General features: G+C 30.5%; 1 long non-coding RNA gene across 1 annotated transcript in view; it reads right to left on the reverse strand.

Annotated features, from left to right (window-relative positions):
- Positions 1-1,441: 1,441 nt before the first annotated feature.
- The window catches only part of LOC126185166 (uncharacterized), an 82,209-nt gene continuing 68,356 nt past the window's right edge, over positions 1,442-15,294 (reverse strand). The window contains exon 2 of the long non-coding RNA XR_007536971.1: positions 1,442-1,763. This is a non-coding gene — a long non-coding RNA (uncharacterized LOC126185166). The remainder of the gene's footprint in view (positions 1,764-15,294) is intronic.

Raw genomic sequence — 15,294 nt, forward strand, 5'->3', positions numbered from 1 at the left:
TTGATACAAGTGAATATTATTGGTTCAAACAGTTGTTTACATTTTTAGGGTTAAAATATAAATTTGTAAGGTGAAATGTTAAAATTTATTTATAGCTCTTTTTATGAAACTGTGAAATTTAAATAATAAACTAGGATTAGATACCCTATTATTTTAAATGTTAATTATATTTACCAGGGTAGTATTAGTTAAGGTCTTTAAACCCAAAGAATTTGGCGGTATCTCATTCCATTCAGAGGAACCTACCCCGTGATTGATAATACACGATTTACTCTACTTAATATATTTGTTTGTATATTTCTGTTATCAGAGAATCTTTTTAGAGTTATAATTCTCAAGATTTATAATTATAAAGTATTTCAGGTCAAGGTGCAGCTTATAGTTAAGAGGAGGTGGGTTACAATTGATTTTTGTTTATAACAGATTTGATGGTGAAATACTTTTAATGAAGGTGAATTTGATAGTAATTTAATTTATTTAATTTAACTGATATTGGCTCTGACGTGTGTACACATCACCCGTCGCTCTAATTATTGATTATTCTATTTTATTGTTTTAATTTAGCTTCAATTTAGATGAGATAAGTCGTAACATAGTAGATGTACTGGAAAGTGTATCTAGTAAGAGTTTCAAGATATAACTTATTAGTAAAGTGTTTCATTTACACTGAAAATTTTTCTGTGCAAATCAAGATATCTTGATTATTTATTTTATTATATTTATTTTTTGTTTATTTAATTATTTAATAAAAATAATTTTGTCGAATTTTGTCTTAGTATATTTTGTAGAATTGATTTTTTAAATTATAGTTTATTGGTAATGTAATTCTTTTATGAAATATTATTTTAAATTTTTTAAAGTAGATTTTATTTGTTGTACCTTTTGTATCAGGGTTTATCAAAATTTTAGTATTTATTTTACTTGTCTCGATTTGGGTTGATTTATAAATAATTTATAGTTAATGTATCATAATTATTATTAAATTATTTATAGAAATGAGATGTTAATCGTTTCCCAAGCTATCTAGTTTCTTAAGAAAAATTTAATTTTTTGAAGTTAATTGTTTTTATTTAATTTTTTAAGTATAAATATTAACTTATTTATTCTTTAAGGGATAAGCTTTGAAGTTAATAACCTATAATTTGTTTTTTAAAATATAATAGTAAGCTTTAAACCAGCTATCTCGAAGATTACGTTTTAGTTCATTATTTTTTATTTTGATTTTTTAATTATTTTAGGTTTTTTATTAAGATTATTTATTTAATTTTAAAATTTTTGTAATAATGATAGAATTAGTATATTTATTTGTATATAATTTTTACCTTGTGAATTTATTATAAGGAACTAGGAAAAATTGATTTCCGCCTATTTATCAAAATCATGTCCTCTTGAAAATACTTTGAGGTCTGGCCTGCTCACTGAGCAGATTTTTAAAGAGCCGTGGTATTTTGACCGTGCAAAGGTAGCATAATCATTAGTCTCTTAATTAGTGGCTGGAATGAATGGCTTGACGAGATATCAACAGTCTCTTAATAAATTTTTGAATTTAACTTTTGAGTCAAAAGGCTTAAATTTTTCTTTAGGACGAGAAGACCCTATAGAGCTTAACATTTTATTTTTATATAGTTTTTTGTTTGTCTTTCTATATTTAATGATGATGTTTTGTTGGGGTGACATGAAGAATAAATAAACTCTTCATTATTATATCATTTATTTATGTTTGTTGTTTTGATCCATAATTTATGATCATAAGATTAAGTTACCTTTTATCCTCGTCACTACCACTACTACTACTATTATCTTTTTCGTAACCACTACTGCCACTTTCCATCTTTCTTTTTGCTCCTTTCTCCGATACCTCCAGCTTGTCTTTCACCTTTAGCTCACAGACGCTTGAGTCAGTCACGACCTTGGACACACCTGTAAATATGTCTTCCCCCGCGAAATCCAGCTTTTGTCCCTCTTCCGGCCAGCAGGTAGACGGAGCGCGCTCGGTCCTACAGGCGGCCACAATGGGACGGACCGGTTCCGGCGATGGGCTCTTTGTGGCCCACGCGAACGCGCAGTCGCTAACGGCTCACTTCGACGAGTTCTGTGATCTGTTCTGCCAATCGCTGTTCCATGTTATCCTCATCTCTGAAACTTGGTTGAAACCAAACATTTCTTCCGACGCTATCCGAATCAATGGTTACTCTCTCCTAAGGGCAGATCGTGAAACACGACGCGGAGGTGGTGTGGGTGCCTATGTTCGCTCTGATCTCAGACCTACTGTTCTATGCACATCGGATGCAAAGGGCGGAGGAGAAGCAGAGTTCTTGTTTTTCGAAATAAACACATCAAATCAGAAACTGCTAATTGGAGTAATCTATAAACCTCCAAACGTCAGTGCTATGTCCTCCTTTCAGTCTGCCCTGTCCTCGCTCGTGACACTGTATGAACACATAATCATTATGGGCGACACAAACATCGACTTACAGTTAAAATCTCCCTCTGCAGAAAAACTAAGGAGACTGTTCCACTCCAATGATATGAGTTTAACACCGCTGGACCGAACTCATCACACGCCACACAGCCATACACTCATAGATATAATAGCAACAAAGCGACCAGATAAAATAATTCGCGCCAATCAGACATCCGTTCCAGGACTCTCTGCTCACGACGTGATATTCTTAAATTACTCAGTGCATACTACCAAAGAAAAATCTCACCTGGTAACCTACAGAAATCTAAAAAATGTTAACCATGACGCTCTTCAAAAGGATTGCTCAGACATCCCTTGGCATGATATAAGCAATGAACCGACTTTAGACGGAAAAATTCGGGAATTATGTCGCAAAATTATTACACTGTATGATAAACATGCTCCTCAACGCACTGTCAAGGTAAAGAGAGCTCCCGCTCCGTGGCTCACCACTGCATTACGCCAGTTAATGAATAAACGTGATGCTGCACATAGGGCCTTCAAGCGTAACCCAGCTCCCGAGGCGTACGAAGCTTATAGGAAACTCCGAAATAGAACCAAGCAAGGCGTGAGGAATGCCAAAATCAGACATACCCGCTCTGTCGTATGCGGTATAACAAAACCTGCTGCACTGTGGAAAAAGCTGCGCAGTTTCGGTATAGGGAAGCGAAAATCTGACGCTGTTTATCAAGCGTCTGCAGAAGAATTCAATGATTTCTTCTCAACAGCTATAAACTGCCACGCAGCGACAAATTACCAGCCCCAAGATATCAATCTCTCGAGAGACAAGTTTTTCCTAAAACATGTAACTACTGGCACAGTACACAAGGCAATTATGAGAATCTCTTCCGAGGCAGTAGGAAATGATGGAGTGAGCATTGGCATGATTAAGAACGTCGTAGACACTATTACTCCAGTTATCACAGACATCTTCAACCTGTCTCTTGTCAGTAGTACATATCCTACTGAGTGGAAGCAAAGTTTAATTCATCCTATACCCAAGACTGACAACCCTAAGTCGCCAGGTGACTACAGGCCGATCAGCATACTACCTGCAATATCTAAAGCCCTAGAATACATCGTCCATGAACAGCTGACGGATTACCTCAAAATTCATAACATCCACAACAAATATCAGTCAGGCTTTCGAAAGCACCATAGTACAGCAACTGCATTACTCAAAGTAACTGATGACATTAAACATGCTATGGACAGACGTGAAGCTACCATCCTAACACTGCTTGACTTTAGCAAGGCTTTTGATACAGTTGACTTTGATATATTACTAATTAAAATGAAACAGCTGAATTTCTCAAACAGCGCTATACACTGGTTCGACAGCTACCTCAAAAACAGAAGTCAACAAGTCATTTGTGGGTCGGAAAAGTCATCATGGAAAAACGTGCGCTCTGGAGTTCCCCAAGGCTCCGTCCTTGGTCCATTACTCTTCTCACTGTACATTAATGATATTTCTTCAGTGATTCACTCCTGCAACTACCATCTATATGCCGACGACAGCCAACTGTACATAAGTGCAAGCCCCAAGAACATTGCTGACGCAGTAGCGAGTATGAAGGCAGATCTTTGCTCTGTTTCTCGATGGGCACAGAACCTAGGTCTGAAACTAAACCCCAAGAAATCCCAGGTCATACTTATATCTCATCCAAAGTTAATCAGTCGGTACTTTCGCGAAACAGTCCCTCAAATACTCCTCAATGGCACCCAACTACCATACCAAAAAACAGTAAAAGACCTTGGAATAATCTTGGATGAACACCTAAACTGGGAAGAACAAACAGTCACAGCTTGCCGGATCGCTCTCCTCCCTACATGCAATTCAAAAATTTAGAAAAATATTTCCAACCCATGTTAAACAAAAATTAGTCCAAACACTAGTCTTGCCTAATCTTTACTACTGTGATGTAGTTCAACACGGCACAAATAGTGAAAATTCGAGATGCCTTGAGCTAGTGGTGAATGCTTGCGTTAGATACGTATGCAATATACGGTTGTATGATCATATCAGTCCTTCATACTCCCAGCTAGGTTGGATACGCCCACATAAGGCACGCGATCTCCACACGATGTGCTTACTTCAACGATTTCTTAGCCACTGGTGCCCCCAATACTTATCTTCTCACATTAAACACCTATCATCATTCCACACCGCAATACCAGATCGGATACATCTAGCATCTTGGCTGTACCTTTACATAACACAAAATCTTTCTCTGTGTCATTCTCCATCTCAGCCATACGACTATGGAACGCGCTCCCCTGTGATCTGCGTCTTATCCAGAACCACTTAACATTCAAGAGGGAACTCAAGACTTACATATTAGGGACGGTATAGCCACCATTGTCGTGCCCCTCTCATCTTTTTCTTTCTCCTCTCCATCATAGCTTCGAATTTTACCATTCTATTTCTCCTCCTCTAACTTATCTACCTTTTCTATATCTCTTTCACCCCATTCTATCGTCTTATGTCTCTGCTTGATGAGAATAACTCACAAGCTGCAAGAATATAACGAGAAAATTCCCAACTAGCAATAGGACTGACATTCATAAAAGAAAAAATATGTTCACTGTCCTATACATAGTCGTTACTATTATTATTATTCTTGATTATTATAATTATTTTTTGATTGTTATAATTATCATTGTAGTACTTCTATAACCTCTAATTTTTTCTGTAACATTAATACTGTATAACATGTTATATGTCCTTAATGTTCTGTAGAAACTGAAATTTGTTGAATCTGAGTATGCCTGGTTAGGTTTAAGAGAGGGCCTGAAGGCCCTAATCTTGCTAGGTAAAATAAATGCATAAATAAATAAATAAATAAATAAATAAATAATTATCGTAATTGATTTAGGTTGAAATATTTCGTTTGATGCAATTCTCGTAATATAAATAAATAGAACTAATATACCACCAAGAAACGTTAAAAATAAAATATATGATAATCAATATCTTTCCATTATTGTTCCTGTTATTAGCCCGGCTAAAAAAGTTTGTAGGATAATGAAAAGCATTATTGATATTGGGTGTCTTAATTTAATAAAATTAATATTTATTACGTTTGATAGTGATATAATTATTATTTTGATCATTTCAGGGGTTAGTTTATTAAAAATATCGGTTTTGGGGACCGATGATGGAAAGCTTTTCCACCTCTGAAGTTTTAAAAGTGGGGCTGAACTTATTTCCGGTTTACAAGACCGGCGTTTTTTTTAAACTATTAAAACTAAGGTTTATATTCTCTGTCTTTACTTCTTTATTGATTTATTTTGCTGGTGTTTATGTTTTTTCCTCTAAATGTAGGCATTTATTAATGGTTCTTTTGAGATTAGAATATATTGTTCTTTCTTTATTTATATTAATTATTGTTTTTCTTATTGAGTTTGATTATGATTATTTTTTTCCTGTTTTTTTTTTTTTTGTTTTTTCTGTTTGTGAAGGTGCTTTAGGTCTTTCTATTTTAGTTTCAATAATTCGTTCTCATGGGAATGATTTTTTTAATTCTTTTGGTTTATCTTTATGTTAAAGTATTTATTTATAACTATTTTTTGATCCCTCTTTGTTTGGTTAATAATTGTTGATGTTTGGTTCATTCTTTAATGTTTATGTCTAGTTTAGTTTTTATGATTTGTGTTTATTCATATGCGGATTTGAATATGATTAGATATTATTTTGGTATTGATTATTTTTCTTTTAGTTTGATTTTGCTTAGTTTTTGAATTTGTTCTTTAATAATTACTGCTAGAGGTTCAGTTTATTTAAGTTCTTATCATTCAAATTATTTGTCTTTATAGTCTTAATTTTAATGATTATGCTTTATTGTTCTTTTGCTAGATTGAGTCTTCTTTCTTTTTATATTTTTTTTGAGGTTAGATTAGTTCCTACTTTACTTTTGATTTTAGGTTGAGGTTATCAACCTGAACGTTTACAGGCTGGTGTTTATTTAATTTTTTATACTCTGGTTGCAAGATTACCTTTATTATTAGTTTTATTTAGGTTTTATGATTTTTCTAATACTTTGTATTTTCCTTTATTGGTTGATTTTGGTTCTTATTATTTTATATTTTATGTGTTTATAATTCTTGCCTTTTTAGATAAGATGCCGATATTTTTGGTTCATTTATGGCTTCCTAAGGCTCATGTTGATGCCCCTATTTCAGGTAGACTGATTCTTGCTGGTGTTTTATTAAAGTTAGGTGGTTATGGTATTTTTCGTGTTATGAAGGTTATTTCTTATTTGGGTTTAAAGTTTAATTATTTTTGATTGTCTTTAGGTTTATCTGGCGGGGCTATTGTTAGATTTATTTGTTTTCGTCAGGTTGATTTAAAGTCTTTAATTGCATATTCTCTTGTTGCTCATATAAGAATAGTTATTGGAGGATTGATGACCATGAATTGATGGGGTTGTATAGGTTCTCTTTCTTTAATGGTTGGTCATGGCTTGTGTTCTTCTGGTTTATTTTGTTTATCTAATATTGTTTATGAGCGTTTAGGTAGACGAAGATTATTAATTAACAAGGGTACAATTAATTTGATACCAAGAATGGCTTTATGATGATTCCTTTTGAGCTCTTCTAATATAGCTGCTCCTCCTTCTTTAAATTTGGTAGGTGAACTTAGATTATTAAATAGAATTATGTCTTGATCATCTTTTAGATTTTTGCTTTAATTTTCTTGTCTTTTTTTAAAGCTGTTTATACTTTATACATGTATTCTTATTCTCAGCATGGTTATTATTATTCTGGTGTTTATACATGTTCGCTTGGTTATTTTCGTGAATATCATCTTTTACTTTTACATTGATTACCTTTAAATATTCTTTGTTTAAAGGGTGAGTATTTTTTGTTTAGGTTGCTTAAGTATTTTAATTAAAAATGTTGTTTTGTGGAATCAATGATATGAATTTTTTCGTCTTAGGCCGTGAATTTGTTTTCTATTTGTTCTTTGAGTTTTTTTTCTTAATTTTTTTCTAGAACTATAATTTTTATTTTGGGTATTTATTATTTAATAATTGATTATACAGTTTTTGTTGAATGAGAACTTTTTAATTTAAATGGTTCTATGGTTGTTATGACTTTAATTTTGGATTGAATATCTCTTATTTTTATGTCCTTTGTTATGTAAATTTCTTCTTTGGTTATTTATTATAGAGAGGACTATATATCGGGAGAAAAAAATATAACTCGTTTTATTATTATTGTTTTAATATTTATTCTTTCTATAGGTTTTTTAATTATTAGTCCTAATTTGATTACAATTTTATTAGGATGGGATGGTTTAGGTTTAGTTTCTTATTGTTTAATTATTTACTACCAAAATGTGAAATCTTTAGTGCGGGTATATTAACTGCACTTTCTAATCGTATTGGTGATGTTGCTATTTTAATTTCTATTGCTTGAATATTAAATTTTGGTGGTTGAAATTACATTTATTATTATGATTTTATTTCTAATTCTTTTTAAATAAAGCTTATTACTATATTAATTGTTTTAGCAGCTATAACTAAAAGAGCTCAAATTCCCTTTTCTTCTTGGCTTCCTGCTGCTATGGCTGCTCCTACTCCTGTTTCTGCTTTGGTTCATTCTTCTACTTTTGTTACTGCTGGGGTTTATTTATTAATTCGTTTTCAGACCAATATTAGATGCTTATAATTGTGGTTGATTTTTGCTTTTAATTGGTTGAATAACTATATTTATGTCTGGTTTAGGAGCGAATTTTGATTTGATTTTAAGAAAATTATTGCTCTTTCTACTTTAAGACAACTTGGTTTAATAATAAGAATTTTGGCTATGGGTTACCCAAAACTTGCATTTCTTCATTTATTAGCTCATGCTTTATTTAAGGCTTCATTGTTTATGTGTGCAGGTTCAATAATTCATAATTTAAAGGATTCTCAGGACATTCGTTTTATAGGTTCTATTGTTAATTTTATGCCTTTAACTTCAGTTTGTTTTAATGTTTCTAGTTTGTCTTTGTGTGGTATACCATTTTTAGCTGGTTTTTATTCAAAGGATTTAATTCTTGAAATGGTTTGTTTAAGATGAATTAATTGTTTAATTTTTTTCCTTTATTTCTTTTCTACCGGCTTAACCGCTTCTTAATCTTTTCGTCTTTTTTATTATTCAATGTCTGGTGATAATAATTTTTATTCTAGATTTTATTTTGATGATAAGGGTTATTATATTTCATTTGGTATAATTGGTTTATTATTTATTGCTGTTTTTGGCGGCAGTCTTTTGTCTTGATTAATTTTTCCTATTCCTCATGTTATTGCTTTGCCCTATTATTTAAAGTTTTTGAGTATTACTGTAGTTGTTTTGGGTGCTTATTTGGGTTATCTTATTTCTAATTTTGATTTTTCTCACAATTTATTTTCTTTAAGTATACTTTCTTTTGTCAGATTTGCTGGTTCTATGTGGTTTATACCTTTCCTTTCAACTAAGTTTATTAGATATATTCCTTTAAAATTGGGTTATTATTCATCTAAATCATTTGATTATGGTTGGGGTGAATTATTTGGTGGTCAAGGTTTATATAGACTATTTATTTATTTAATTGGTTATATACAAGGATGATATGATTCTAATTTTAAGATTTATCTTTTAACTTTTAATTTTTGAATGTTTATTTTGGTGGTATTATTTTTCGTTTACTTAAATAGCTTATGATTAGAGCGTAACACTGAAGATGTTAAGGAAGTATTTTTACTTTTAGGTATTTATAAATATACATGTATTATTTTTACAGTGAAAATGTAATGTTTTATTTAAACTATATAAATTTTAGAAATCTTAACGGAATTTAACCGCTAATATAAAAAGTTAGCAGCTTTCATATTGACTTTACATTTCCTTAATTGGAACTTTATAGTTCAATTATATTATTAACAGTAATACGCCTCTTTTTGGCTTCAATTAATAAGAATAAGGGTATTTTATTTACCAACCTTCCAGGTCAAAACTGACTGCAATATTTCGCTTCTTATTCTATTTAAGGTTGATTGATTATATCAATACTTTTTGAATGCAACACAAATGTTATAGTTAACTACAACCCTTTATTCTGCTCATTGTAAGGCTCCTTGATTTCATTCATGGTATAGTCCTCCTAATAATACTATAATAAAAAATATTGTTGATATTGTTCAGATTATAATATCTGAAGTTTTAAAAATAATTACAATTGGAAGGATTAGTGCGATTTCTACATCAAAAATTAAGAAAATTACTGCAATTAAGAAGAATCGAAGTGAGAAGGGTATTTGTGCTGATCTTTTTGGGTCAAATCCACACTCAAATGGTGATCTTTTTTCTCGGTCATTAATTAATTTTTTTGATAGTGTTGTTGCAAGGATTATAACAATTATTGGGATAATAAATCTAATAAAAATTCTTGTAGATAAAATTAGGATTGTTTTTCTTGATTAATATCAAGCTTTTTGATTGGAAGTCAAATGAACTATTTATACTATAAAAACAATTGTCTACCCCATCAATAAATAGAGATGTATAAGAATAATCACACTACGTCTACAAACTGTCAGTATCATGCTGCTGCTTCAATTCCAAAGTGGTGTCTTGGTGAGAATTGGTTTATTGAATGTCGAAGTAGACATGTTGATAAGAAGATTGTTCCGATAATTACATGTAGCCCATGGAATCCTGTTGCAACAAAGAATGTTGATCCATAAACTGCGTCTGCAATGGTGAAGGGTGCTTCTCAATACTCATATGCTTGAAGTATAGTGAAGTATAGTCCTAGTAATACTGTGAAGTATAGTTCTTGTAATGCTTGAGTATGATTAGATTCTATTAAACTATGATGTGCTCATGTTACTGTTACTCCTGATGCTAAAAGAATAGCTGTATTAAGTATTGGAATTTGTATAGGATTAAAAGGTTGGATTCCTGTTGGGGGTCATAATATTCCTAGTTCAATAGTAGGTGCTAGTCTTCTTCTAAAAAATGCTCAGAAAAATGAAACAAAGAATAGTACTTCTGATGCAATAAATAAAATTATCCCTCATCGTAATCCAATTGATACAAATGCCATATGTAGTCCTTGGTATGTTCCTTCTCGTACTACATCTCGTCATCATTGGATTATAGTTAGTAAGGTAATTCAAAATCCAATTATAAATAAGTTAATGTTAAATAGGTGAAATCATTTTGCTAACCCTGATACTAAAACTATTGCTCCAATTGCTCCTGTTAATGGTCAAGGTCTGTAATCTACTAAGTGGAATGGGTGGTTTGAGTGAGTTGTTAACATAGGTTTAGTATACTTCTCTAGAATATGAAGTTCTTAAAATTGAGAAAACATAAGCTTGAATTATTGCTACTGCTGATTCTAGAATTAATAGAAGTATTTGTCCAATAATTAATAGTGAAATTAAGTTTATTGCTATAGATGGTCCTGTATTTCCTAGTAATGTTAATAGTAAGTGTCCTGCAATTATATTTGCTGTTAGTCGTACTGCTAATCTACCTGGTCGAATGACATTTCTAATTGTTTCTATTAATACTATAAATGATATTAATGCAGGCAGTGTTCCTTGAGTAACAAGGTGTGTAAATATATGTTTGGTATGATTAATTCATCCAAATAACATAAATCTTAATCATATAGGTAGAGCGATTGCAAATGCTAATGCTAAATGTCTTGTTCTAGTAAAGATGTAAGGGAATAATCCTATGAAATTATTAAATAGTATTATAATAAAGATTGAAATGATGATGAATGTTTTTCCATTAAATGATTTTGGTCCTAGTAATGTTTTAAATTCATTGTGTAAGGTTAAGTTTAGTTTATTTCAAATAATATTAATTTGTGATGGTGTAAGTCAAAACATTGATGGGATTAATAATAATCCTAAGAATGTTCTAGTTCAATTTAATGATAAATTGAAGATATTAGTTAATGGGTCAAATGTTGAAAATAAATTTGTTATCATTTTCAATTTAAGTTTTTTATATAAATTGTTCTTTTTTCTGCTCTTTTAATAAGATTTGGTTAAAATGAAAAAAAAGTTTATTTGATTAAATAAAATTAATGTAGCTGAAAATATAATGAATAGGGAGAATCATATGAAAGGGGATATTTGAGGGATATGGATTAAATTTCCCCATCAGAAGTAGTCATTAATTTACAATTTTTTGGTTTAAGAGACCATTACTTACTTTCAGTCATCTGATGTATTTCAAGGTGTACTAACTGTTTAGTTATTTTAGATTGACACTCTAATGTTATATATTTTAACTAACTCCTTAGATTATCTTAGATAATCACTTGATAAATAAGTTTACTGAAGTTCTTTCAATTACCATTGGTATGAATCTGTGGTTCGCACCACAGATTTCTGAACATTGTCCAAAGAACAATCCAGGCCGGTTTATTGTAAATGTTCCTTGGTTTAGTCGACCTGGCGTTGCGTCAATTTTAACCCCTAATGCAGGTACTGTTCATGAGTGTAGAATGTCTGATGCTCTTGTTAATACTCGTACTTCCGTATTTATTGGTAGAATTGTTCGGTTATCTACATCTAGGAGTCGAAATCCGTCATTTTCTAGGTCTTGTTCTGGTGTTATATAAGTGTCAAATTCTACGTCTATAAAGTCTGAATATTCGTATCTTCAGTATCATTGTCGTCCAATTGTTTTAATTGTGATTATTGCATCTACTGAATCATCAAGTAAATATAAAAGTCGTAATGATGGGAGTGCAATGAAAATTAGTGTAATTGCTGGTAGTGCTGTTCAGATTGTTTCAATTAAATGTCCGTGAAGTATGTTTCGGATTGTATAGGCAATAAATAATATATAACTTAGAGCATACCCTACAATTACTGTAATTAATAATAATACTACTATAGTATGATCATGGAAGATTGATAATTGCTCCATTAATGGGGAAGCTCCATCTTGAAGGGATAAATTTGATCATGTTGCCATTAATGAATTTTCTAATAAAAGGTCAAACCTTTATTTGTAGAGCTTAAATCTACTGCACTAATCTGCCATATTAGAATCTAGAAATTAATGGTAGTTCTGAGTTGCTGTGTTCTGCAGGTGGGTTATGTTATAGTCATTCTGTTGATCTTCTTTTATTAGCTCTAAATATGATTGCTCGGTTTGTAACCAGTCTTTCTCATATAATTACAATAAATATAATGATTCCTACAATGGAAATTGTAGACCCAATTCTTGACACTACATTTCATGATGTATATGCATCTGGATAATCTGAATATCGTCGTGGTATAATTACCATGCTGAAAATAAGAATACATGTATAAAGTATAAACAGCTCTAAAAAAAGAAAAAAAAATTAAAGCAAAATATCTAAAAGAAGATCAAGACATAATTCTATTTAATAATCTAAGTTCACCTACCAAATTTAAAGAAGGAGGAGCAGCTATATTAGAAGACCTAAAAAGGAATCATCATAAGGCCATTCTTGGTATCAAATTAATTATACCCTTGTTAATTAATAATCTTCGTCTACCTAAACGCTCATAAATAATATTAGATAAACAAAATAAACCAGAAGAACACAAGTCATGACCAACCATTAAAGAAAGAGAACCTATACAACCCCATCAATTCATAGTCATCAATCCTCTAATAACTATTCTTATATGAGCAACAGAAGAATATGCAATTAAAGACTTTAAATCAACCTGACGAAAACAAATAAATCAAACAATAACCCCACCAGATAAACCTAAAGACAATCAAAAATAATTAAACTTTAAACCCAAATAAGAAATAACCTTCATACCACGAAAAATACCATAACCACCTAACTTTAATAAAACACCAGCAAGAATCATTCTACTTGAAATAGGGGCCTCAACATGAGCCTTAGGAAGCCATAAATGAACCAAAAATATCGGCATCTTAAGTAAAAAGGCAAGAATTATAATCACATAAAATATAAAATAATAAGAACCAAAATCAACCAATAAAGGAAAATACAAAGTATTAGAAAAATCATAAACCCTAAATAAAACTAATAATAAAGGTAATCTAGCAACCAGAGTATAAAAAATTAAATAAACACCAGCCTGTAAGCGTTCAGGTTGATAACCTCAACCTAAAATCAAAAGTAAAGTAGGAACTAATCTAGCCTCAAAAAAAATATAAAAAGAAAGAAGACTCAATCTAGCAAAAGAACGATAAAGCATAATCATTAAAACTAAGACTACAAAGACAAAAAAATTAGAATGATAAGAACTTAAATAAACTGAATCTCTAGCAGTAATTATTAAAGAACAAATTCAAAAACTAAGCAAAATCTAAGTAAAAGAAAAATAATCAATACCAAAATAATATCTAATCATATTCAAATCCGCATATGAATAAACACAAATCATAAAAACAAAACTAGACATAAACATTAAAGAACGAACCAACCATCAACAATTATTAACCAAACAAAGAGGGATCAATAAAATAGTTATAAATAAATACTTTAACATAGAGATAAACCAAAAGAATTAAAAAATCATTCCCAAGAGAACGAATTATTGAAACTAAAATAGAAAGACCTAAAGCACCTTCACAAACAGAAAAAACAAAAAAAAAAACAGGAATAAAATAATCATAATCAAACTCAATAAGAAAAACAATAATTAATATAAATAAAGAAAGAACAATATATTCTAATCTCAAAAGAACCATTAATAAATGCTTATGTTTAGAGGAAAAAACATAAACACCAGCAAAATAAATCAATAAAGAAGTAAAGACAGAGAATATAAACATTAGTTTTAATAGTTTAAAAAAAACACCAGTCTTGTAAACCGGAAATAAGTTCAGCCCCACTTTTAAAACTTCAGAGGTGGAAAAGCTTTCCATCATCAGTCCCCAAAACCGATATTTTTAATAAACTAACCCCTGAAATGATCAAAATAATAATTATATCACTATCAAACGTAATAAATATTAATTTTATTAAATTAAGACACCCAATATCAATAATGCTTTTCATTATCCTACAAACTTTTTTAGTCGGGCTAATAACAGGAACAATAATGGTAAGATATTGATTATCATATATTTTATTTTTAACGTTTCTTGGTGGTATATTAGTTCTATTTATTTATATTACGAGAATTGCATCAAACGAAATATTTCAACCTAAATCAATTACGATAATTATTACCTTAACTATATGAGTATTTATTATATCAATATTTATTATTCTTGTTATAATAATATTTATAGACTTTTTCAAGAATACTGAAACTATAAATATTGATAATTCAATCAATTATCAAGAAATAACAATATCTTTAAAAAAATATATAATAGACCAATATTTATTATTACAATAATAATAATAATTTATTTATTTTTGGCACTATTAGCAGTTGTTAAAATCACCAATATTAACCAGGGGCCTATTCGTAAAATAAGATAATTTACTAATGATTAAACCCTTACGATTAAGACATCCTTTAATTAAAGTCATTAATAACTCTTTAGTTGATTTACCTGCACCAACAAATATTTCATTTTGATGAAATTTTGGGTCCCTACTAGGACTATGTTTAGTAATTCAAATTGTAACCGGACTATTTTTAGCTATACATTATACATCAAATACTGAAAAAGCGATTAGTAGTGTAGTTCACATCTGCCAAAACGTAAATAATGGTTGAATTATTCGATCCTTACACGCAAATGGAGCTTCTATATTTTTTATTTGTATTTATTTACATGTAGGACGAGGAATTTACTACTGATCTTACATATACATGACACCTGAATAATTGGTACAGTAATTCTATTCTTAGTTATAGCAA

The sequence above is a fragment of the Schistocerca cancellata genome, chromosome 4 (genome assembly GCF_023864275.1).
Source record: "Schistocerca cancellata isolate TAMUIC-IGC-003103 chromosome 4, iqSchCanc2.1, whole genome shotgun sequence".
NCBI lineage: Eukaryota > Metazoa > Arthropoda > Insecta > Orthoptera > Acrididae > Schistocerca > Schistocerca cancellata.